Source organism: Aotus nancymaae, unplaced genomic scaffold, assembly GCF_030222135.1.
Source record: "Aotus nancymaae isolate 86718 unplaced genomic scaffold, 86718_ANA_hifiasm-v0.15.2.pri h1tg000057l, whole genome shotgun sequence".
NCBI lineage: Eukaryota > Metazoa > Chordata > Mammalia > Primates > Aotidae > Aotus > Aotus nancymaae.
Window position 1 is genome coordinate 56,836,222 of NW_026988471.1, and position 27,158 is coordinate 56,863,379.

Sequence of the window (27,158 nt, forward strand, 5' to 3'; positions counted from 1 at the left end):
TCACTTTTCTATCATCTTTAAGCCTATGTTATACTTATATGTGAGGATATTTGTATTTATTCCTCATATTGTTTTTTCTCCTAATTACCCATCCTTTAATGAGAAGCAATACATCCAAGCCTATAGGTTGTAAATTGACAGTGTGAGTGTGTAGTCTAGTATCCAATACTTAATGTCCACTAGGATGCTGCCAAAATTCTCCTCTCATACCTTAAGCTGAAACACAATAGTTATGTACAGAACATCCCCAAATTTGTGGTGTCTAAAGACATTTACTTGGTAAGCCTAGGGCAGGATTTATTTTTACTTATCTCTACTACCTGGCTCCTTTACAATGAGAAAGCAACTTGGTATATTAATTTGGGGAGCTTAGAATCTCAAATCAGATTGTCTGGGTTCAAATCCCATCTTCACAACCTATTAGAATTGTGACCTTGGTCAAATTTGTCATTGCCTTTGTTAGCAGATTTCTAAAACAGAGATGATGATAATCTCTACCTCACAGGGTGTTACAATTTCATGACAAACAAGTATGTGTTCTTATTAATTTATGTTTAGATCTTTTTACTAAAAATGCTGGATGAAAACAAACATTTCTATGAAGTGCCAGCTCCTTATTTTTTTTTCTAATTCTGATTTACTGTCAATTTAATATTAAGGGTTAGTATCCCCTACTCACCCTTGGCTAGTTTACATACTTTGAATTTCAACCACTCAATGGATAAGGACAACTTAGTCTGTGGGTTAATTTTGCTCACCCCATCAGGGAAAAACTGTGACTCTTTTGGTTGGAATATAGGTCTCCATTTCTGAACTAGCATTGGAAAATGGGGGTATGTAGGGAGTCTTTCCTATCACCTGCCTATCAAAGGCTCAGACATGATTGCGATTGTTGCTTCTTCTGATCTTTCTACACAGTTAATTCTTTCAGAGTTTGGCAAGTCTGTGTATCCCTCCCACCCCATAGCACTCCTGACCTTCAAACAAAGTAGGGTAATTGTTTATCGTCTGCTCCCAAGCCTATGACAGCTAGAATAAGATCTCTACAAGGATAGGGAATTTTTTCTGTATGTTTACGTAAGGGCCTGGCCCAACATACGATTTCAAATAAATACTTTTTGATATATTAACAACCTTACTTTTTAGTACAACTGTGACTCTACAAGTGTTCTTTGTTTTCAAAGGTATTTCAATGGGGAACTCCATCAGGTGAAACTAGCTGGCCTCCATACCCTGGAGGTCAAGTGCATTGTCTTTAGAACCAATCATTTGGACTTTCCCCAATGTACGTCAATTTAAAATATATATATATTTAACAACCCAGGGCATCTTTTTTTGGTAATGTCAGAGAAGACAATTGAAGTCACTGAATTTGCATTAAGAGCAGCAACTTTCCTTCAAATGATGGCTGCCCTAGGGCAAGGGCAAAACTTCAGCAATATTGGTTAGACAGGGATGAAAAACTTGATTGGTCACAGACCCTGCTCCACATATATCATCCAATGAAATTGATTTTAGTTAGAAATACTAATGGCATTCTTTTTTCGGGTTTCCACCAGTTCTTTTCAGTTCTAAAGTTCTGCCTCCATTTATGGTTACTTCAACTGCCAGTCAGAAAGCTTCTATCCAAAGCTGTCAGCAGAAGACACCTGAACTGGAATTTCAATTAAGTATTATAAATAATGATTTAGTGCCATTCTGCTAATAAATCATATTAAATCAGGGAAGAAATATACAAGTTGTGTTTGGTGTGCTTTTCCTCTTTATGAATTTTTTTGCCTTCCTAATAATAGTGCTTAAATTTTTAAGGTGGTAAGAGATATATTCATGGTATTGACATTTTATTTTGTTACATTTTATTTTGCAAAATTTATTTTGACATTTTATTTTGCAAACACACAGGTTTAATACATAGGGAAAATCAAAACCAGTTCAATAAAATAAAATTATAATGGTTGAAATCTGGAGATTCTCATTGTAAAGTCATAGTTTATGCAATTTTCTGAACTAAATACCACTTACTCCATGAAAAACAATTATGTAGGTCTGCCATTTTTCAACAATTTTCTGATTTTTTTGTATCAACTGGGTGGTTTATAATTCAATCCTATTCTGACACTAGTGGCAGATTCCACAGATCTAATGGCTAAATCTCACATTAGGGCTCAGGACCCACCACCCCAAAATATGGCTGTAAGTCACCAGACTCTGTTACTCCAAAAATACTTCTTTGGCATATTTTGAGCTGGTTATTCTGAGAAAAGGCAAACAAAAGAGTAGCTCTAGCCGGGTGCAGTGGCTCAAGCCTGTAATCCCAGCACTTTGGGAGGCCGAGGTGGGTGGATCACGAGGTCAAGAGATCGAGACCATGCTGGTCAACATGGTGAAACCCCATCTCTACTAAAAATAGCTGGGCATAGTAGTGCGTGCCTGTAATCCCAGCTACTCAGGAGGCTGAGGCAGGAGAATTGCCTGAACCCAGGAGGCGGAGGTTGCAGTGAGCCGAGATCGTGCCATTACACTACAGCCTGGGTAACAAGAGCGAAACTCCATCTCAAAAAACAAAAAAAAAGAGTAGCTCTAAAATTTACAGCTTTTCAAGAACAAAATATACAGTAATCAAGAAGTCATGCTATATGGTCTAAAAAGGGGAGGCATGAATAATCCTCCTTTGTCTAGCATATCATCAACAAATAACCAGAAAAATGGACAACCAGCAGCCCTCAGGGCTGCTCTGTCTATGGAGTAGCCATTCTTTTATTCCTTTACTTTCCTAATAAATTTACTTTTGCTTTACTTTATGGACTTGCCCTGAATCTTTTCTTGTATAAGATCCAAGAACCCTCTCTTGAGGTCTGCACCCAGACCGCCTTTTCTGTAACATGAGCACCACCCTTTCAGCATTTCAGTGTTTTGGACCAGCCTGAAGATCCTCTAATGTTGTTGTTCAAGAGGTTGTTTTAAGGCTTTATTAATCAGGCATGCTTAATTAAATAGTTGTCATTGGCAATTGAACTCAATCTTCAGCCCTCTTTCCCTCTTCAGAGTTTGGAGGGACAGAGCTAAAAGTTCAAGCCCTCAAATTATATGTGTGGACAGTTCTTCCCTTGAAACCATCTAAGTGCCTACGTGGAGTACACTCATTAGCATAAACTCAGGTATGTTAAAGGGGCTCTTCATAAATCACAAACTGCATACCAAGCACTTAAGAAATTCCAGAGAATTTAGGCACTCAGTGCCAGGTATACCAAGAACAAACCAAATCAATTTTTTATTATACCACAGTGGAAAAATCATATTTACTGGCCAATGACATTTTACATATTATACCTAAAAAATACTAAATATTTTAGTTACCATTATGCAGCCAGATTTTTAAATGAAAAATATAAAACTTAAACCATCCCATGTATTTTAGAGTGTTGAAAGTTTGACATATCAATATCTGAAAATTCAAAAGTATGCAAAGTTTTATAAATTGTAACTTGGAAGAAGGAGGCTTGTATGTTTTTATAAAAATATTTAATTACAGTTATTATGTTTTTATGAAAAAAATGTAATTCCAGTTTCAGGTGAATAAAATAAAGTTTTAACAAATCAAGCAGCAAAAAAAAAAATCTATTGAAGTTTTTACTTTAAATGCCAATATATTTTCATGATGAGATATGAAAGTAGATATAGTATAAAAAGATCTTTAGATATCATAACCAAAATTTGATTATTACCAGTAGACAACTTGTATGCATTCACAGAAGGCTTTTATGTAACTTCCATTCACATTTATTTGTGCCTGTTATTTACACATCTACTAATGTCATCAAAAATGCATAATGAGGCAGCAATGCAAAATACCCAGCTTTGAATAATATGTTTACACATTTTGATTGCTAATATGCTAGAAATAAGTCAAAATGCTCTATCAGTGGTAATCTTGTAAAGAACTTAATTTTGTGGTTATCTGAAATGTTTGAATCTGTAATTCTTTTTCTATATTTTTATAAACAAGTAGTAATAAATTGCTAAAACATTTTAAAAAACAGATACAGTACCTTGCTCAGTATAAACTGATTAAAATATTCATACTAATTTTATAATGTACTGCAAAATTGTGTTAATTTACTCGAATTTCCTTATGCTATAGGGTAATACTTTCATAATACTTTCAGGAGACCATAGAAATATCACCTATATAATAATATCACAATGTTTCCACTTTCTCATAGCAGGGATTTAACAGCTATTTTTAGCAGAGATAATTCTTTGCTAATTGGTTCATTTTGATCAGTTTTAAAATTGATACATGTATTAAAAATTAGTGCACCAATTCAGGAACATACTATATTATAATTTGCTCTAAGTAGTTTGCTGTGCTATATTCCTAAGGAGATAAATTACCAAATATGTATATTTTGCATTGGTCAACAGTAACGTAAATTATTAATACTATATGGTCAAAGGTAACTCCAATTAATACAATGTCCTTTCTGCTACATTTAAATACCTAGCTAAGTTCCCATTATGAGAGCAGATTCACTGATTACAATCTTTCAAGACATGGGAAAAAGATATAAAATAAAAACAGTTTGATGAAACCAGTGATTCATTAGCTTCACTGCAAGGAAAATTTTCATAATTCTTGCCAGTTAAAACCAGGTATAGCCTTGACCCTTGCATTCTACTTCAACAACTCAGGTTGCCACTTGTGCTGACTAATCCAAAGACCCATTTCACTCCTATTCTACTTGCACTCTATGCAGCATCGCATTTCAGTGCACAAACATGCTTTGGGTACTTACGATATGCAAGACACTATGTTTGGTCCTGGGAATTCAGAGATGAATACACAATGATCCTTGCTTTTGAAAAATTTACCTTCCAGTATGGGAAACTGATATTAGATTTAATGATACCACATTTTGGAACTTTTGTAAGTTTTTTTTTTTTTTTTTACAATGGAGGCAGGAAGGAATAAGGGAAGAAAATAACAAACAAGCAGCCAAGCAATATTTCATTTAAACCTATGAAATGCTATGCAATTATTGAGGAGTGATTTACTTCTAATTATGTAGTCACTTTTGGAATAGGTGTATATGGTACTGATAAGAATGTATGTTTTCTGTATGTGAAGTGGAGAGTTCTATAAATGTTTATTAAGTTTACTTGTTCCGGGTCTGAATTCAAATCCTGGATATCCTTGTTAATTTTCTATCTCGTTGATCAGTCTAATATTGACAGTGTGATGTTACAGTCTCCCACTATTATTGTGTGGGAGGCTAAGTCTCTTTATAAGTCATTAAGAACTTGTCTTATGTATCTGGGTGCTCCTGTATTGGGTGTGTGTATATATAGGATTGTTAGCTCTTCTTGTTGCATTGATCCTTTTACCATTACGTAATGTCCTACTTTGTCTCTTTTGATCTTTGTTGCTTTAAGGTCTATTTTATCAGAGGTGAGAATTGCAACTCCTGCTTTTTATTTATTTATTTATTTTTTGCTCTCCGTTTGGTTGGTAAATCTTCCTCTGTCCCTTTGTTTTGAGTCTTTGTGTATCGTTGCATGTGAGATGGGTCTGGATATAGCATACCGATGGGTTTTGGCTTTTTATCCAGTTAATAATATATATGAGTTTAATACTCCTATTTGATGCTAGCTGGATATATTTTTGGAAAGGCTGATACTGGTTGCTCGTTTATATGTGTAGTGCTTCTTTCAGAAGCTTCTGCAAAGCAGGCCTGGTGATGGTAAAATCTCTAAGTACTTGCTTGTTTGCAAAAGATTTTATTTTTCCTTCGCTTTTGAAGCTCAGTTTGGCTGGATATGAAATTCCGGGTTGAAAGTTCTTTTCTTTAAGGATGTTGAATATTGGCCCCCACTCTTTTCTGGCTTGTAGGGTTTCTGCTGAGAGATCTGCTGTAAGTCTGATAGGCTTCCCTTTGTGGGTAATCTGACCTTTCTCTCTAGCTGCTGTTAGTATTTTCTCCTTCATTTCAACCCTAGTGAATCTGACGATTATGTGCCTTGGGGTTGGTCTTCTTGAGGAATACCTTTGTGGTGTTCTCTGTATTACCTGGAGTTGAATATTGTCCTGTCTTACTAGGTTGGGAAAGTTTTCCTGAATAATCTCCTGAAGAGTATTTTCCAACTTGGATTCATTCTTTTCGTCACATTCAGGTACACCTATCAAACATAGATCAGGTCTTTTCACATAGTCCCGTATTTCTTGGAGACTTTGCTCATTCTTTTTTATCCTTTTTTCTCTAATCTTGACTTCTTGTTTTATTTCGTTAAGTTGGTCTTCGAACTCTGATATCCTTTTTTCTGCTTGATCAATTTGACTGTTAAAACTTGTGCATTCTTCACGAAGTTCTGTTGTGTTTTTCAGCTCCATTAATTCACCTGTATTCCTCTCCAAATTGTCTATTCTCATTGCATTTCATCAAACCTTTTTTCAAAGTTCTTAGTTTCTTTGCATTGGGTTAGAACAAGTTCTTTTAATTCACAGAAGTTTCTTATCATCCACCTTCTGAAGTCTACTTCTGTTAATGGAACGCACTCGTTCTCCATCAGGGCTTGTTCCGTTGCTGATGAGGAACTGTGATCACCTGTAGAGGGAGAGGCATTCTGATTTTGGGTATTCTCAGCCTTTTTACGTTGGTTTCTTCCCATCATTGTAAATTTATCCACCTGCTGTCTTTGTGATTTCCGACTTTCAAATTAGGTTTCTGAGTGGATGTCGAACTTGTTGATTCCCAGCACCGAAATCTGAGCAATCCACTGTGCCCAGCCAAAACAGCGGTGTTAAGATTGATGGTGCTTTTCTGCCCGGGAATCGGCCAAAAGGGGACCCAGTCCCGCTCACTCTGCACCAAGAACTGACGTGCTGAGGCGCAAGCAAAACCGCCGCGCCGGCCACAAGAGTCGCGCTAGCAACCCGTGGGGCTCCTCTTCTGGGAATCTCCTAGTCCGTGAGCAATAAAAATTCATTTGAAAGTGTGGCATCCTCTCATTCTCTGCACTTTCACTAGGAGCTACTATCCCAAGCTGCTAGTGGTCAGCCATCTTGGATCTCTCTCTTGTCAACACGTAAGTTTTATTTAAAAAGAGACCCATTAAAGGTAGTTGAGGTAAAAGAGTATTATTGTATGGGTGTAGATCTGCAGTAGACACCTAAAGACAGGGAACCAGGAAGATATCAAGAAGGAATAGAACCCAAGTGGAAACACTGCTTCTTTTTTTTTTAGGTTCTGCTGACACTGATTTTCACTCAGTAAAATCCACTTCAGATTTCTGACCCCGAGAATTTTAAGATAATACATTTGTGCACTTTTAAGCTACAGTTGGTAATTTCTTACGGTCACAACAGAACACTAATACAGAAGTTATACAACCATTTTTTATACTGGTAATGGCTATATTCAAATTTTAGAAATATTTAGCTTATCTTTCTCTCCCGAATCAAGAACAAAAGGGAACCTCTTAAGTCCTCTTGGGTGGTTACATCAGAGATGGAATAAGCATTTAGCTTTTGCCATCATTTTTCATCTTAGGTTTGTTCATTTGCTTCTTGTTTGTGTGTTTGTTAAATTATTCAGCTTTTTAAATTCTACTAATTATTAATTAACATTTTTCATATGAGGCAGTATAATGTTTGTTCTGGAGTCAAGCATGCTTGACTATGAATCCTGGTCTTACTATTGCCTGGCTGTGGGACCATGAACAAATTATGCAGACTTTCTGATTCTATTGACCTTACATGCAAAATTGGTTGAGAATTCAATACCTATCTCATTATTATTTTATATTAAATTAGATGATGCATGAAAAGCATCTGGCACTTAGGCAATCACTCAATAAGCGTGAAATGTCATAATCCTCCTTTCAAGTACTCTTTTTGACCTTTGCACTAAGTATTTAAATTATCATACATATTTATGTTTATAAAAGATGAAATTTAAGTAGTTTTATTACTTCAATGTTTCAGTCATTTTATTAAAATCTACTTCAATTTGACAAGAATTTTTTTTGACTAAAATCTTGAGAAAAAATATGAGGGTGGTATGTTTTTTTAATATATTTTATTGCACTTTAGGTTCTGGGGTATATGTAAAGAACATGCAGGACTGTTGCATAGGTACATACATGGCAATGTGGTTTGCTGCCCCCATCCTTGTCACCTATATCTGGCATTTCTCCCCATGTTGTCCCTCCCCAACTCCCTACCCCCCACTGTCCCTCTCCCAGTCCCCCCCCAACAGACCCCAGTGTGTGATGCTTCCCTCCCTGTGACCATGTGTTCTCATTGTGCAACACCTGTCTATGAGTGAGAACATGCAGTGTTTGATTTTCTGTTCTTGTGTTAGTTTGCTGAGAATGATGGTTTCCAGGTTCATCCATGTCCCTACAAAGGACACGAGCTAATCCTTTTTTATGGCTGCATAGTATTTCATGGTGTATATGTGCCACATTTTCCTTGTCCAGTCTATCATCGATGGGCATTTGGGTTCATTCCAGGTCTTTGCTATTGTAAACAGTGCCACAAAGAACATACATGTGAATGTGTCTTTATAATAGAATGATTGATAATCCTTTGGATATATACCCAGTAATGGGATTGCTGGGTCAAATGCAATTTCTATTTCTAGGTCCTTGAGGAATCGCCACATTGTCTTCCACAATGGTTGAACTAATTTACACTCCCGCCAACAGTGTAAAAGTGTTCCTATTTCTCCACATCCTCTCCAGTGTCCATCTCCAGGTTTTTTAATGATCGCCATTTTAACTAGTGTGAGATGGTATCTCAATATGGTTTTGATTTGTATTTCTCTAATGACCAGTGATGATGAGCATTTTTTCTTAGTTTGTTGGCCTCATATATGTCTTCTTTTGAAAAGTGTCTGTTCATATACTTCGCCCACTTTTGAATGGGTTTGTTTTTTTCTTGTAAATCTTCTTTAGTTCTTTGTAGATTCTAGATACTAGCCCTTTGTCAGATGAGTAGATTTCAAAAATTTTTTCCCATTCTGTTGGTTGCTGTTTCACTCTAATGATTATTTATTTTACTGTGCAGAAGGTCTGGAGTTTAATTAGATCTCATTTGTCTATTTTGGATTTTCTTGCCAACGCTTTTGGTGTTTAGTCGTGAAGTCCTTGCCTATGCCTATGTCCTGAATGGTTTTGCCTAGGTTTTCTTCTAGAGTTTTTATGGTTTAAGTCTTTAATCCATCTGGAGTTAATTTTAGTGTAATGTGCAGGAAAGGGTCCAGTTTCTGCTTTCTGCATATGACTAGCCAGTTTTTCCAACACAGTTTATTAAACAGGGAATCCTTTCCCCATTGCTTGTTTTTGTAAGGTTTGTCAAAGATCAAATGGTTGTAGACATGTGACCTTGCATCTGAGGCCTCTGTTCTGTTCTGTTGGTCTATATCTCTGTTTTGGTACCAGTACTATGCTGTTTTGATTACTGCAGCCTTCTAGTATAGTTTGAAGTCCTGTAGTTTGATGCCTCCCACTTTGTTCTTTTTGCTTTGAATTGACTTGGCTATGCAGGCTCTCTTTTGGTTCCATATGAAGTTCAAGGTGGATTTTTCCAGTTCTGTGAGGAAGGTCATTGGTAGCTTGATGATGGGGATAGCGTTGAATCTGTAAATTACTTTGGGCAGTATGGCCATTTTCACGATATTGATTCTTCCTAACCATGAACATGGAATGTTTCTCCATCTGTTTGTGTCCTCTCTTATTGCCTTGAGCAGTGGTTTGTAGTTCTCCTTGAAGAGGTCCTTTACATCCTTTGTTAGTTGTACTCCTAGGTATTTTTTTCTCTTTGTAGCAATTGTGAATGGCAGTTCACTCTTGATTTGGCTCTCTTTAAGTCTGTTATTGGTGTATAGGAATGCTCATGATTTCTGCACATTGATTTTGTATCCTGAAACTTTGCTGAGGTTGCTTATCAGTTTAAGGAGATTTTGGGCTGAGATGATGGGGTCTTCTAAATATACAATCATGTTGTCTGCAAATAGAGACAATTTGACTTCCTCCTTTCCTAATTGAATACCCTTTATTTCTTTTTCTTGCCTGATTGCCCTGGCTAGAACTTCCAATATTATATTGAATAGGAGTGGTGAGAAAGGGCATCCTTGTCTAGTGCCAAATTTCAAAGGGAAAGCTTCCAGTTTGGCCCATTCAGTATGATATTGGCTGTGAGTTTGTTATAAATAGCTTTTATTATTTTGAGATACATTCCGTCGATACCTAGTTTATTGAAAATTTTTAGCATAAAGGGCTGTGGCATTTTGTCAAAGGCCTTCTCTGCATCTATTGAGATAATAATGTGGTTTTTGTCTTTGGTTCTGTTTATGTGGTGAATTATGTTTATAGACTTGCATATGTTGAACCAAGCTTGCAACCCCAGGATGAAGCCTACTTGATCGTGATGGGCAAGCTTTTTGATATGCTGTTGGAATCGGTTTGCCAGTATTTTATTGAAGATTTTTGCATCTATGTTCATCATGGATTTTGGCCTGAAGTTTTCTTTTCTTGTTGAGTCTCTGCTGGGTTTCAGTATCAGGATGATGTTGGTCTCATAAAATGATTTGGGAAGGATTCCCTCTTTTTGATTGTTTGGAATAGTTTCAGAAGATGTGGTACCAGCTCTTCTTTGTATGTCTGGTAGAATTCGACTGTGAACCCATCTGAACCTGGGCTTTTTTTGGTTGGTAGGCTATTTATTGCTACCTCAACTTCAGCCCTCGTTACTGGTCTATTCAGGGTTTTGACTTCTTCATGGTTTAGGCTTGGGAGGATGCAAGTGTCCAGGAATTTATCCATTTCTTCCAGGTTTACTGGTTTATGTGCACAGAGTTGTTTGTAGTAATCTCTGATGGTAGTTTGTATTTCTGTGGGATCAGTGGTAATATCCCCTTTATCATTTTTTATTGCATCTATTTGATTATTCTCTCTTTTCTTTTTTATTAATCTGGCTAGTGCTCTATTTTGTTGATCTTTTCAAAAAACTTGCTCCTGGATTTATTAATTTTTTGAAGGGTTTTTTTGTGTCTCTGTCTCCTTCAGTTCTGCTCTGATCTTAGTTATTTCTTGTCTTCTGCTATCTTTTGAGTTCTTTTGATCATGGTCCTCTAGCTATTTCCACTTTGATGATAAGTTGTCTATTTTAGATCTTTCCTTGCTTCTCATGTGGTCATTTATTGCTGTAAATTTTTCTCTAGACACTGCTTTAAATGTGTCCCAGAGATTCTGGTATGTTGTGTCTTCGTTCTCACTGGTTTTGAAGAACATCTTTATTTCTGTCTTCATTTCATTGTTTATCCAGTGAACATTCAAGAGCCAGTTGTTCAGTTTCCATGAAGTTGTGCGGTTCTGAGTTAGTTTCTTAATCCTGAGTTCTAATTTGATTGCACTGTGGTCTGAGAGATAGTTTGTTATGATTTCCATTCTTTTGCATTGGCTGAGGAGTGATTTACTTCCAATTATGTAGTCAATTTTAGAGTAGGTATGATGTGGTGCTGAGAAGAATGTATATTCTGTGGATTTGGGGTTGAGAGTTCTGTCAATGTCTATTAGGTTTGCTTGGTCCTGATCTGAGTTCAAGTCCTGGATATCCTTGTTAATTTTCTGTCTCATTGATCTGTCTAATATTGACAGTGGAGTGTTAAAGTCTCCCACTATTATTGTGTGGGAGTCTAAGTCTCTTTGTAGGTCATTAAGAACTTGCTTTATGTATCTGGGTGCTCCTGTATTGGGTGCATATATATTTAGGATCATTAGCTCTTCTTGTTGCATTAATCCTTTTACCAGCATGTAATGCCCTTCTTTGTCTCTTTTGATCTTTGTTCGTTTAAAGTCCATTTTATCAGAGACTAGGATTGCAACTCCTGCTTTTTTTTAACTCTCCATTTGCTTGGTAGATCTTCATCCATCCCTTTATATTAAGCCAATTTGTGTCCTTGCATGTGAGATGGTTTTCCTGGATACAGCACACCAATGGTTTTTGACTTTTTATCTAATTCACCAGTCTGTGTCTTTTGATTGGGGCATTTAGCCCATTTACATTTAAGTTTAATATTATTACATGTGAATTCGAACCTGCCATTTTGATGCTAGCTGGTTATTTTGCCCATTAGTTGACACAGTTTCTTCATTGTGTCAATGCTCTTTACCATTTGGTATGTTTTTGGAGTGGCTGGAACTGGTTGTTCCTTTCTATGTTTAGCACTTCTTTCAGGAACTCTTGTAAAGCAGGCATGGTGGTGATAAAATCCCTCAGCAATTGCTTGTCTGGAAAGGATTTTATTTCTCCTTCACTTATGAAGCTTAGTTTGGCTGGATATGAAATTCTAGGTTGAAAGTTCTTTTCTTTAAGGATGTTGAATATTGGCCCCCACTCCCTCCTGGCTTGTAGGGTTTCTGCTGAGAGATCTGCTGTGAGTCTGATGGGCTTCCCTTCGTGGGTAACCCGACCTTGCTCTCTGGCTGCCCTAAGTATTTTTTCCTTCATTTCAACCCTGGTGAATCTGATGATTATGTGCCTTGAGGTTGCTCTTCTTGAGGAATATCTTTGTGGTGTTCTCTGTATTTCCTGGACTTGAATATCGGTCTTCCTTGCTAGGTTGGGGATGTTCTCCTGGATAATATCCTGAAGAGTATTTTCCAGCTTGGTTTCATTCTCTCTGCCACATTCAGGTACACCTATCAAACATACATTAGGTATTTTCACATAACCCCATATTTCTTAAAGGCTTGTTCATTTCTTTTTACTCTTTTTTCTCTAATCTTGCCTTCTCATTTTATTTCATTGAGCTGATCTTCAATCTCTGATATCCTTTATTCTGCTTGGTTTATTCGGCTATTGAAACTTGTGTATGCTTCACGAAGTTCTCCTGTTGTGTTTTTCAACTCCATCAATTCACTTATGTTCTTCTCTAAGCTGTTTATTCTCGTTACCATTTTGTCAAACCTTTTTTTCAAGGTTCTTAGATTCTTTGCATTTGGTTAGAACGTGTTCTTGTGACTCAGAGAAGTTTGTTATTACCCACCTTCTGAAGCCTGTTTCTGTCAATTCATCAGACTCATTCTGCATCCAGCCTTGTTCCCTTGCTGATGAGGAGTTGTGATCCCTTGGAGGAGGAGAGGCATTCTGGTTTTTGGTGTTTTCATCCTTTTTGCGCTGGTTTCTTCCCATCTTTGTGGATTTATCTCCCTGAGGTCTTTGAGGTTGGTGACTTTTGGATGATGTCTCTCAGTCGACGTCCTTTTTATTGGTGATGAAGTTATTTCTTTCTGTTTTTTAGTTTTCCTTCTTACAGTTAGGCCCCTCTGCTGTAGGACTGCTGGAGGTCCACTCCAAACCCTACTTACCTGGAGATCACCTGTGGTGGCTGCAGAACAGTAAGGGTTGCTGCCAGTTTCTTCTTCTATTATCTTTGTCCCAGAAGGATATCCACTAGATGTCAGCCTGAGCTCTTCTTTATGAAGTGTCTCTTTGGATATACGGGGATCAGGGAGCTGCTTGAGGAGACAGTCTGTCCCTTATAGGAGCTCAAGTGCTGAGCTGTGAGCTCCGTCGTTCAGTTCAGAGCTGCTAGGCAGGTACATGTAAGTCTGCTGTAGCAGAACTCATAACCACCTTTTTTTCCCAGGTGCTCTGTCTTGGGAAGTTGGGGCTTTATTTATAAGTTCCTGATGTGCTGCTGCCTTTTGTCAGAGATGCCCTGCACAGTGAGGAGGTAGCCTAGTTACAGTCTGCCAGCAGAGGTGCTGTTGAGCTGCCATGGGCTCTGCCCAGCTGCTGTGTGAACTTGCCTGTGGTTTTGTTTATAGAGACTGCCTCGGTAATGGCAGTCTGCCTCGGTAATGGCAGTCTGTCTCGGTAATGGCAGACTGTCTCTGTAATGCCGGACTGCCTTGGTAATGGCGGATTGCCTCAGTAGTGGTGGACTGCCTCGATAATGGTGGACTGCTTCAGTAATGGCGGACTGCCTGGGTAGTGGTGGACTACCTTGGTAATGGCAGATGCCCTTCCCCCCACAGAGCTGCACCATCCCAGGTCCAGCTGTACTTGCTGTGAAACTCTCAGTCCAGAGTGTTTCAGATTGCTGGTCTTTGTGGGAATTGGACCTGCTAAGCCAGGTCACCTGGCTCCCTGTTTCAGACCCCCTTTTTTCAGTTGAATGGGTGACTGTCTCCCAGGGGTTCCAGGTGCCAGTTGAAATGGCCACCCAGATTTGTGTGAGTTTTTGTGTGGAGACCAGCTGCACCAACTGAAACAGCCTTGCTGGAGACTCATGGTGCTTTTCTGCCCGGGAATCTTCTGGTCTGTGGGCAGTAAAAATTCATTTGGAAATGCAGTGATCACTCACCCTCTGCATTCTCACTGGGAACTGCACTCCAGAGCTGTTCCTATTTGGCTGTCTTGGATCACTGCTCCCAGGGTGATATGTTTTGTGAGCCCTTGCATAATTAATTCAATTTAATTTAATTTTTTGAAACAGAGTCTTGCTCTGTCACACCAGGAGTGCAGTGGCACAATCTTGGCTCACTGCAACCTCCACCTCCCAGGTCCTAGCTTCAAGTAATTCTCCTGCCTCAGCCTCCCAAGTAGCTGGGAATACAGGCACATGTCATCACATCCAACTAAGTGCTGTATTTTTTTTAATTAGCAGAGATTGGGTTTTACCATGTTGGCCAGGCTGGTCTCAAACTCTTGACCTCAAGTGATCAGCCTGCCTCAGCCTCCCAAAGTGCTGGGATTACAGCCATGAGCCACCACCTGGCCGTGTTTTAATTTTAGAATAATATTTTTCATCTAAATGCAATATTTTAAAAATTTCTCAATTGTTGCATTTTTATAGATAATATGCTTTCTAGACTCTCATGGAGAATATGAAGTAGAGACTTCTGAAAATTTGCTACTGTTTCTTGGAATAAATACATTATTATTTCTCTTCAAAAGACATTTGCTTTACCTCCTCACAATAGTTTCCATACCTGAAACTACCAAATACTTTCATTTGCCTGGTGAATCTTCCGTTTGTTCATCTTTACAAATCAGATGTTTTGTTTAGGGGAGTTGACATGGGAACAACAAGAAATTATAGGAATTTTCTTTTCTAACTTTAACTCTTGTCAAAAAGGAAAAAAATATATATTTACTATTTTGTACCTTTATTTGTTAGATCTGGGAGTCCCAGGTGGCTGCAGTGAGCACTACAAGAATTTCTGGGGACCAGTCACAGGATAGAAAATCCTCCACTTTGATAAGAGGTATCTTTTGACACAGTTGAATAGCCCAAAGTTAGCTGAGCACCTGTCCCTACCTTTCCACCTGACACAACTGATCTCTCTGGTAATCTGTTGTGATGTTGCCTACCTCAGCCAGTTGTCTTATTAGTGAACACGATTGCCCCAGCAAAAGTCATTTTATTTGCTCTCCACTGACTACTCCAGGGAACTCAAATCCCCAGCTCTGTTCAGATATTAAATTTTGGAGTGGAGGCTCAAATTCTGTTCTCTTATTCCACAGGTGAACTTCTTTCATCATAACTGCCTAATCAGAGACTAGTTATTATGGTCTCCAATTTGATCCCATCCACACAGATTTTGTAGGGATAATTTTCTCAGTTGGGGCCTCTTAATGGGCTTCTTTCTTGTTATCCAACACTGCTAATGATTTCTTTTTCATTTTCTCACTATTTGCATTTATCTGATCAATTCCTTGGGAATTAGGGAAAAAGTGTTAAATATATGTGCTCACATTACTATCCTGAAGGGAAAAGTTTCTATTTTTCCTTTTTATGGGAGATCCTCACTTTCCCAAAGCACTGACATTAGTATATAGTGAACCCAGATTTAAAGTATGTGATTAAATATGGAATAAATATCTTAAAAAGGGAATTCAGTTACCTTATTTCTTATTAATGATAGTAAAGCCACTCTCCTAGATTTGTTGTTAAATCTCTGTTAAATAAATAAACCAGATCACATGAGTTGTTTTAAGCTGCTACTTGATAATTATGTGAAAATATTCATAGTACATACTGTATCATAATAGAGACAACAAATATGTAGACAAAAATCTCACTTGAATATTAGAAAATATATTTTATTTATTTTATTTATTTTGAGACAGAGTCTTGCTCTGTCACCCAGGCAGTGGCACGATCTTGGCTCACTGCAATCTCCACCTCCCGAGGTTCCTCTTGCCTCAGCCCTGCCTAGTAGCTGGGATTACCAGCACATGCCAACACGCTTGGCTGATTTTTGTATTTTTAGTAGAGTTGGGGTTTCACCATGTTGGCCAGGCTGATCTCAAACCTGTGACCTCAGATGATCCACCGGCCTCAGTCTCCCAAAGTGCTGGGATTACAGGCATGAGCCACTGTGCCTGGCTGAAAATATATTTTAAAAAACAAAAGCGTTAGAAATATTAAATTCAGTCCAGTTCTGAAATTAGAGCAATTTTTAAATTTGGTTTATTGTACCTTGTTAATTCTTAAAGATATCCATTTTGCAAATCATGTATGTGAGTGGTTCCCCATATTTTAAAATTCATGTTCCATTTGTAGCAGAGAATTTTAGATTATTATGTTCCTGAAATTTACATTTCAAGAGGTATTTTTTAAATTTATTAATGTAATGTTGTAATATTGATTACACTTTCTTTAAGTTGTAATACTTCTACAGAAATTCTGACATCCCCTCCAGGCTACCTAAGTATACATCTGACTCTTCTGATTCCTCTGGATAAAAAGAGCAACCATTGTGGAGAAGTTACATCTGAACATTGGTTTTGTTTATTTACCTTTATAGTAGCAACACAGTATGGCTAAGAACAAAACTCTGATTTTTTTCTTTTAATTCTCTTCTTATGAGGTAGGCACACCTGACCACAATCAATTATGAGGGTCTAATGACAGGTTCTTGCCATTCTGCAGATTTGTTCCATCTGCCTGAAATGCTTATCCTGCCCCAGGACCTCAGCACTTCCCAATTTACATCCTCACTTCATCCACGTAACCTCTGCATATACATTAGTTGTGTGTCCCCTTCTCTGATAAATTTTCCTATACCACCAAACTTAGCCTATATTCCCTGCATATACTTATCAATATTAAAGCACTTTTCATATAATATTTTAGATGCATCTTTAAATGCTTCTCTTACTAGATAAATAAATTGAATTCATAGCAAATAAGGACTAGGTCTCCCTGAAATTTGTAACTAAAATGCCAAGCATAACGTCCATTTCTCAAAAAACATTTGTGGAATTAATTGCTGAATAATGTGACCATATTAAACATTAGAACAATAAGCAGAAAATTTTTACATTGCTATTACAAAGTTGGCAACACTAAGAATACAAGTAACTGTTAGTACTTTGTCAGGGTAGTACCTGCTTTAAGAGTAATTAATAAGTATACCTGAGTTTATTTTTTTATGAAATTTAGCAGTGGTTGCATACATGTAAACATTATGCAATATTGACATTAGTTAGCATTTAGCCATGATTCATATTCATACTAGCTTTTCATAGCAAATGAGATCTAGAGAAGTAAGACAATTGTCCAGGAAATCATAATGTGTGATGAGAATAGAAAGCTTTGACCTAAATGACGGTAAGTAGGTAACTTAATCCATCTTTGATTTTAAAATGCTACAGAAAAAGAATTAGCATTCCAGTTATTTTAGAATGATTCAGCCTTCTTGGCTTCTTAGTTCGAGTGTAAACTCTCCCTTTAAACAAGTGCTTTTTAATCTCTGCAGCACATAAAAATAACCTGTGTGATGTTATTCACCAAGCTGAATTTCTGTAGGTGACCAGGGCATCTAACTACTTCTCAGGCAGTACTAGTTTTCTATTGCTCAGAGTGAAGAGTAAATAAATACTGCTTTAAGAAATGGAGAATTTATTATATTACACAAAATTAGAGTAGAACAACTAGATGAACTAGAAAATTATAAACTTGCAACTTTTCAAACCATTCGAACTTTTTAGAAGGCAAATGCAAATACACATATGAAACAAAAAAGCACAGACTATTAGGAATGGATTTAAAAGGAGCATTAAAAGTAAAAATAAGTCTAAAACAAGGTGACGTAACTACAAATAAATATATTAAAACATGTGGAAGATCTACATATAGAAAATATTAAAATATTACTTAGGGACATTGCTTGAAATAGTAAAGCACAGATTGCTAATTAAGTAGCAATTAACAGAGATCTGGTCAAATAAAGTATGATCCTTTCATATAATCAAGTATGGTCTAGGCACTAAAAATAAAAAGACAGTTTATTTCTATGATATAAAACAATTGCCAAGATATATTGCTTTGTTTTTAGAGACAGAGTCTTGCTCTGTTGCCCCAGTCTGAAGTGCAATGGTGTGATAACAGCTCACTGCAGCCTCCTGGCCTCAAGCAATCCTTCCACGTCACCCTCCTAACTACCTCTGACTACATATGTGTACCACCCACCAGCTAGTTTTTAAAAAATTTTTTAGAGACACAGTCTCAATATGTTGTTAAGGCTGGTATTGAACTCCTGGCCTCAAGCAATCTTCCTACCTCAGCCTCCCAAATCACTGGGATTACAAGGTACAAAGCACCATGCCCTGCTAAGATATACTGTTAACTGGCAAATCAAGGTTATTGTGCAAAGCATGCTACTATTTGTGTTAAAAGCAGAAAAGTACATGTTCTATGTAAATTCATATTCATAATAAGTATTTGCATATATTATATACTTAAATATGAATGTCTCCAGAAAGGCTTATAAGAAATTGTGGTTGCTTCTGGGAAGCAGAGTTAGGCATGAGACACTTTCCACTGTATAACTTTTTGTTCAATTGAACATTTTTTAAGTGCATATATTATCTTTTTTAAAAATAATTAAGTAAAATCTCCAAGTTAATTCTAACTAAAAGCCATTGGTCCAATATAAAATATTTGGACCTTCATAAACCTACTGTATAGTATAGCATATGTTCTTAGCCTCTATTGTGTCACAGACCCCTTTGAGGGTGTAGGAGAGTCTTTGGACCCATTTTCCATAAGTTTTCAATGTTTTTAAAATGGATAAAACTAAAAATATAGAATTATAAAACAAACAAAGCATTAAAATTAGTTTTTAAATATTAGATCTGGAAGTAGGTCTAATATCAGCCAGACTTTTATAATAATGATGAAATAAATGATATTTTGGAAGATCTAAACAGCTCTATTGTGATATGAAAACATCTTCAACTACTTTTGGTGAGAAAAAAATCACACATAATTTCAATCCTAATGGTTTGCTATATAATTACAGGAAATGCTAAATTCCAGTATAAATGAGTGAAAAATAAAGATGTGATTTTTTTCCCCTCCTTTCCAAGCTCACAGATTGTTCCTAACATCTATCCAGAGACCCACTGCATGTCTATGGATTCCAAATTAAGGACTCTTTCTTTATAAGAATGTACTGGGCTTAAATCCCTTCATATTCACAATTTAAAAAAATTTAATACAGATCTTTATCATAGGGGTTTCAAATGAGTAGCTAAAATGTCACTTTAGAATTTTTCTTAATTCCAATCTATAATTATGCTTGGAATATTTATTGTCCCCAAAATACCACAGACAACAAATTAGCCAAAAATACTATGACCATTTGTTTGAGTTTATACTAACATGAAATAAAAATATATCAATCACTCAGTGAATCCTTTCCATATACACATCTGTTAATATTAATCCTGTATTTTCATTATAAGAGAACTTTCTCTCTTTTCTCCACCCCACCCCCAAATCAGTGGATTACATTTTTAACATTTTCTTCATTTTTCTGTTATGCAAAGGACTCAGCCAGTAGCATTCCCCATACCTTTCCACATTATCACAGTTGGCTACTGAAACCCACATCTTCATTCCACTTTATATAGCATTAACTTTGTAAGCCTGGAAAACATGATTGAAAGAAATTGTTCAAGTTCCAGTGTCCCTGACTTTTAAACATTGTTTCTTCCTTTTGTCTCAACCATCAAAACTGTTAATACTTCATACCCTCTTTAAGTTGCAAAATGTCCACTTGAAACCCTTCATCAGTCAGAACGTTGGTAAATTATACCTTCATGCTATCCATATTGAGTACCCATTACTCCTGGACATAGCACATTAACTGACTCATTAGCTATTTCAAACCATATGGACTTGGGTTTGGGTGGGTCATTTTGATAATATCCTGAGGTGAGTTTCCTAATTATTGCAATTATGTGATCTCAATCATGAGGCCAGGCTCACAAAATAGTGTCAGTGCCTTTAGAATGGGTGTCACTGCACCCAGACAATGACTGAGATGAGCAACATGCTCTTTGGTTGTTATAAGTCCCTTGATACTAAAAAAGTAATTACTTGAAAAGTTCTGAGAAACCGCTAGGAACAGCCTGAGAATTGAGCGAGCATGGAATGCTATAATGCTTGACAGTCATGGATATGTTGCTTAGAACTGAAAGTGGGAAAACGTGAATGCCACAGTGCTGATCTACACAGACATTACGTTTCTAATGTAAATTTTGTATAGCGTTTTAAGCAACAAGGCAGAGTTTTTCAAAGTTGGGGGAGGGTAGGAAAAGAGCAAATGTAGGAAAAGAGTATGTTGTCATTGAGAAATTCTGTGATGGTGTCACAAACCAAATTAGACAGGTGAGCAATTCACATACTGGGCTGCCCACGGTAGCTCACGCTTATAACCCCAGCACTTTTGGAGGCCAAGGTGGGCAGCACTTGAGCAGAGGAGTTTGAGACCAGCCCAGGCAACATAGCTAAACTCCATCTCTAGAAAAAATACAAAAGTAGCTGGGCACGGTGGCACTTCCCTGTAGTCCCAGCTACTTAGGAGTCTGAGACTTGGGGATTGCTTGAACCCTGGAGGCAGAAGTTGCAGTGTGCTAAGATTGCACCACTGCACTTCTGCCTGGGCAACAGAGCAAGACCCTGACTCAAAAAAAAAGAAGTTTACATACTGGAGGATGCGGGAGATATCAAGAGATATTTTAAAATAATTACAAAGGTTGTTTTATTATGGTAAAATATACATAACATAAAAGTTAGCATTTTAACCATTTCAAAGGGGTATAGTTTTGTGGCATTATGCACATTCACATTGTTCTGCAACATCACCACCATCCATCTCAAGACCTTTTTCTTCTTCCCAAACTGAAACTTTGTACCCATTACAAAATAACTCCACATAACCCTTCAATTACCTTTCTTCTTTCTGTCTGTATGAATTTCACTACTTTAGGCGCCTCATATAAGTTGGATCATACCATATTTGTCCTTTTGTGACCAGCTTATGTCACTTAGCATAATGTCTTCAAAGTTCATCCCTGTTGTAGTATGTATCAGAATTGTCTTCCTTTTAAAGACTGAGATCACATTGTGCATATGTATGTGTGTGTGTATGTATGTGTGCATATAACAACATTTCTATATACATACATACCATATTTTGTTTCTCCATTCAATTGTCAATGGACCCTTTGGTTGCTTCTTGGCTATTATGAATAATGTTGCTATGAACATCCGTATATATATATAAATATGTATGTGTTCAAATCCCTACCTTGAAATCTGAAAGGTTATCTTTTTGAAAGTCTACCCTCTGCCTAGAAATTACTAACAAATTAAAATGTCTGCAATTAAAATGATCATTAATTTGAAAGTGAAATCAAGGGAATCCCCAAAGCTTAACATTTCCTTTCATGTTTCTGTCTTCGACTTTAGATAGCAGTCAAAGATACACATTAGAAGTCAAAGATTTCTGTTTCTAGGCCTTTAAGATATGTTGAAAAGAAACAGTACAATCAGAGCTGCTAAGACAGGCCAGCTGGGAACAGCACCTGAACATCATTAAAAAAAATCTAGAAGCTTTGGAGAGGAGTGGTCATGCTCACAGCCAAACTATCCAACTATAAAACAACCCAACTACCTAAATATGGAGCTATACTGAAAAAAGGAAAGAAGTTTGTAATCAGACAAGTACTAATGATGAACAATAACTAGCTGGTAAAAAATAGTTTTGATTCTCAGGAAAAGTACAAAGGTGGGGCGAGAGGGGAGCAGTCCTGAAATAAACATATATTTAGGCTGAAATTGTAGTTCCTGTGAATGGGCCTCAGGTTTCCCAAGAGCCACTTACACTTGTAAATAGGTCGAGGGTTCAGTGGCAAATATTTCCAATTCAGAGGTAGATATGATAGGCTTAGAAAATAAATAAATAAGGAATTAATAGAAGGTTTTTTTCCGGGGGTGGTTGCTATTCATTGCAATGATTAAAGTACTTAAGTGAGTAACACCTCAATTAGTAGTGGAATCCTAAATTCAGTTAATTTGTAATATTCAACACCACTTCGTTGAGAAGAAATTCCCACGGGCTTTAACAGTATTCTTTATTTTCGGTGGAAAGGAAAACTGTGGCCTTCCTGACATTTTATTTTGGAAATGTTTGTCCTAAAATTGGGTCTATCCAACTTTATTTCTAGCCAGCCTATCCACAGATCTATTTACAGCAAATCTATTGTCTCCCGTGTAAGGACCGAAACCTCTTAAGATATTTTATTTCAAGGTTTTGACGCTATCATAAAGAATCGACTCCTAAAATACTAAGCTCTTAAGATGTCACATCATATTTAAGTAATAATTCATGCTGAAGATGCTAAATTTAGTTGGTTAGTGAGAGAGCAATTTTATAAGAAGAATCCATCATTTTTGGAGCTAAAGATTATCAAAAGAAATTCAAATATAAAGAAAAAAAACCTTTGCTCGAAACCAAATGTAAATATGGATGACAGACATCGCTTTCCTGAAATTTGTAATTTGTAGAATAAAGGGAGAATGGCTAAGTGATAAGGCTTCTCTTCTGTGCAAAGTACACTTCATGTGGTCACTCTTCAGTTGAGCCATCCTTGTCCTTAATCCAATGTTGCACTGAACACTGTATGCAGTTTAGTAGAGTGGCCAATAGCACAGATGCTGTAGCTAACCTTCCTAGGTTCGAAGATATATAACCTTAGGCAGATAACTAAACTGCTCAGATCCTCGGGTTGATTCACTATAAAATAGGGACAAGAAAAGGCATTTCTCATATTTTTTCTTTTTTAAGTTTTTTCTTTTTTTTTTTTTTTTTTTTTTTTTTTGAGATGGAGTCTCACTCTGTTGCCCAGGCTGGAGTGCAGTGGTGCAATCTCAGCTCACTGCAACATCTGCCTCCCAGGTTCAAGCAACTCTCCTGCCCCAGCCTCCCGAGTAACTGGGACTACAGGCACGTGCCACCATGCCTGGCTAATTTTTTGTATTTTTAGTAGAGATGGGGTTTCACCATGTTAGCCAGGATGGTCTCGATCTTCTGACCTTATGATCCACCCGCCTCAGCCTCCCAAAATGCCGGGATTACAGGCCTAAGCAACCATGCCCCACCTTTTGTTTTAATTATTAAATTAGTTAATATCTATAAAGCAATTAGAATTGGACCTGGCACATATTGATAGCTCATTATATGCTAAGTCATTACTACTGCTATCACCGAGAAAGTGGTTTTCTTCTTCTGTTTTACTTCTTAAAAGAATTCAAAGGCCAATTTTGGGGAAATCCCCAAGTAAAGAACCAGACAAAGGAAGAGAATCATAGGCTAGTTTTTATTTTAATTAAAATGTGTGCTATATTTTAATCATTTTAAGTTAATTGTTTTTTATCTATCTTATGTTTGTTCCTCAAGGTTATTTTATGAATTTTGCTCATTCATAAGCCACAAATTATCTTATTGTCTAATTTAGACCTGATAGACGGCCAAGAACTATAACCTGAACTTATCTTTCAGGGATAGAATGAATCCCCAAGATGGCTTAAGGATGCCCTTCTGTTTTGGAATGCTTTATCTTGGTATATATCAAGGTTGGTTCAGTTTACCAGAGACAAGTTGCCAGCTGGGTGGCCTTTATAGAAAAGGTAAGCTTCTGCTAGGGACACTCAAAACCTTTTGCCTGACCTTGCAGATTACTGGCTCCTTTTTAGCCTTTCCCAGTAGTGCTTTCTTTATCTAACTTTTGCTCCCATACTTATAGTTTCTTTTTATCTAATTTATAAGGTGTACGAAGCATTCGTCAGTATGTAATGGTCCCTGTGATTTCAGTACAGATGACTACTCCTTATGCATTAAATGATGTTGTATAAAACTATGTGTAAATTGAATGAAATGTGACTCTACTGGGGGATTTTAATACTTTGCCTATTGCAAGTCTTCCCTCTTTCAATGTACTGTCTCACTTGTTCCACTGCATAATGGAGAAATACAAAGTGAAAATTGCCTAGTACATTGTCCCTTCTAAGAGAATAATAGAACATCTTTGAATTGCTAAGCTTATTGGAATGTCTATTACCTAAGAACAAGTGTTGTCAGTGAGACTAATTGTGTGTGTGTGTGCACACGTGTGCACACGCATAAGAAAGAAAAAGAGAAAGAAAAAGCAAGACAATGCAGTGTCTAGTTTATGTAAATAATTTCTATAGCATAAGAACACCCTATATGTTAAGCTAAGGAAAGTTAATATGACTCTACATATCCACAATTACTCTTTCTATGAATTTGCCATTATGAAAAGTATGCAGGTTCCCAAATAATGTGAAATTCTTAGGTGAAGCTTGTCAGTATTGGCATGTGTAGCATTTTAGAAGTGTGGGTATGGTTTCATTTTACTTTTAGAATATATTGACCTTAATGGAATAAAATACCACTTAATAACCTTATTTTTATAGGCTGGTGTCAAAAGGTAAATCTTTCTTTGTTGACTGCTGAAGGAATATGAATCTATAAACGTTAGCAGTTTTTTTATTTGTTTTTGTGTTTTTTGAGACAGGGTCTCATTCTGTCACCCAAGCTGGAGTGCATGGAATGCAGTGTCATGGTCGCAGCTCACTGTAGCCTCAACCTCCTTGGTTCAAGAGATCCTTTCACCTGAACCTCCTAAGTAGCTGGGACCACAGATGCACACCACACCCAGCTAATTTTTTAATTTTTTTGTAGAGATAGGATCTCACTTTGTTGCCCAGGCTGGGATTATTGAGCCACCATGCCCAACCAACTTTAACAATTTTTATCTAAGCCATGGCTAACTAAAGAATAATTTTAAACTTTTATTTAAATAAAGTAATAATAAGTTTAGTAGTAGTGTTTTGTTCAACCTAAAGGTGCCCTTCTCTGTTTAACCATCTCCCTTCCTAATGATCTAGTGCCTCTATCCCAGAGTACTCCAAAGTTAAAGGCACCAGTCCAGGTTGCTCAGTGACTCAGCAAAATGAGAAAAATCTCACTGGAGTTCAATGAGAATCCAGGGACCAAATGCCTTGCCATCCAACCCTATGGTCATATGCAAGTTTCCACAGGTATTCAAATTACATCCAGGGAAAAGGATCAGGGATGGATAGTGGCGAGAAGACTTCTATAGAGTAGAAAAACAGCCATGATTGATAGTATAACCTTTAAATTGAATGAATATATAACCAAAGAAGCCTTTTAAACAGCATTTTAAATAGGATTTTCCCTACTTAACAAATATCTGATTTTGTTGATTCTCATGTTAGCAGTAGTAATGGAGGGTAATAGTGGAAAGGGTTAGAAAGGGCTTGGTGGATTGGTCAGCCATTTGTGGAAAGGGGGACTACAGAGTTAAAAAAATAGCCAATTATAAAGTTAGTCAACTACATAAATTAAAATTACTTTTTTGTACTTCTGAGTCAATGTATGTAAATATTGACCCCATAAAGATAAAAATAATGATATAACTTTATTAGCAGTGTTTCAAACTAGAAAAATAATACCAGCTCCAGCTGTAAGATTTATTCAAGTCTAAGTGTCCAGCATGGGAGGTGACCAAAGAGAATAATAGGAATGGTGACAGTAATAAAGGGGGAACAAAGTCTGTCCCAAACAGAAATTTAAATTTTCATGAATATAGCCAAAATTTTTAGAGAGAGATCTTAAGAAGTGGAATTGAATGTGGCTAAACAACATAGTTTTAGAAAAATGTGACCAACCCTACAGTATTTATCTGTCTGGTGAAGGAGAAAGACCAGAGCCTAGGCTTTCAAGTGAAGAAGTGTCTAGTAAGAAAGACAGTGACAATCTATTATAAAATAGGCTCAAACAATCCCTTAATCTAGGTCTTTAATCTAGATGGAAAATGTCTGAATACTGCACCTGGACTCGCCAGCTATTTTTAGAATAGAGAGCCAAGGGAAACTGTTTTTATCTTGGGACTTGTATTGATCCTGATTTAGTGATTTGTACTCCAAAGCTCCCAGAAAGAGGTGACACTTAAGAGTGACAAGAGGTAACATAATTTCCTGGTCTTATCCATAGATTCTATTTACTACAGCTCTATGTCAAGGGTTAGGAATATAAAGAAGAGAAGTGGTTTCTTAGGAAGAGTAAGCCAATAGAATAGTTCCTAGATTCTTAAAACTTTTGACAGTAATATTGAAACACTTAGCAATTTGATCTCTCTAGAAAAATACCCTTAGACATTCTGGAAGATAAGAGGTCTAACTGTAGTTCAGTTATTCAATAATTCCTAAAAAGCCAGCTGAGAAGTCTATTTGTTAAATTCCTTGAAAAGCCTAAAGAGTTCTATGAAAACTGATTAGCTATTTTCTATTTGTACTACAAATGAAATAGAGAGGAAAAAATAATAGACAATCTCCAGGCATGAAGAGATCAACATAATTTGCATCTCCAATTTTCTTCCACCTTCACTACCTTTTACCTGTTTGGCCTACTTCCACCATTCTTTTCTGTCTTAAACCAGTCTCCTCATGTGTACCACTGGAGTTAAATTCTTAAAGGGCTCTGATTTTCCTCTTAACATTGCTTAGATGGTACCATCTTGCTTTGTATCAATTCAGATGGAAACAAGGTTTGAGTTTTACAAAAGAAACTTTCACTAACATTTAAAGAAAAAGTTAAAAGTATTTCTACATTGACCAAAGTTTTGACCAGAAGAAAGTGGTATGACTGATATAGCTTTTGAGATCTTTCCATTTTCTTTTCTTAGCCACAGTCATTTCTTATGACCAGACTAAATTTTTCAGATTGCTACATTGAGGCAGACACAG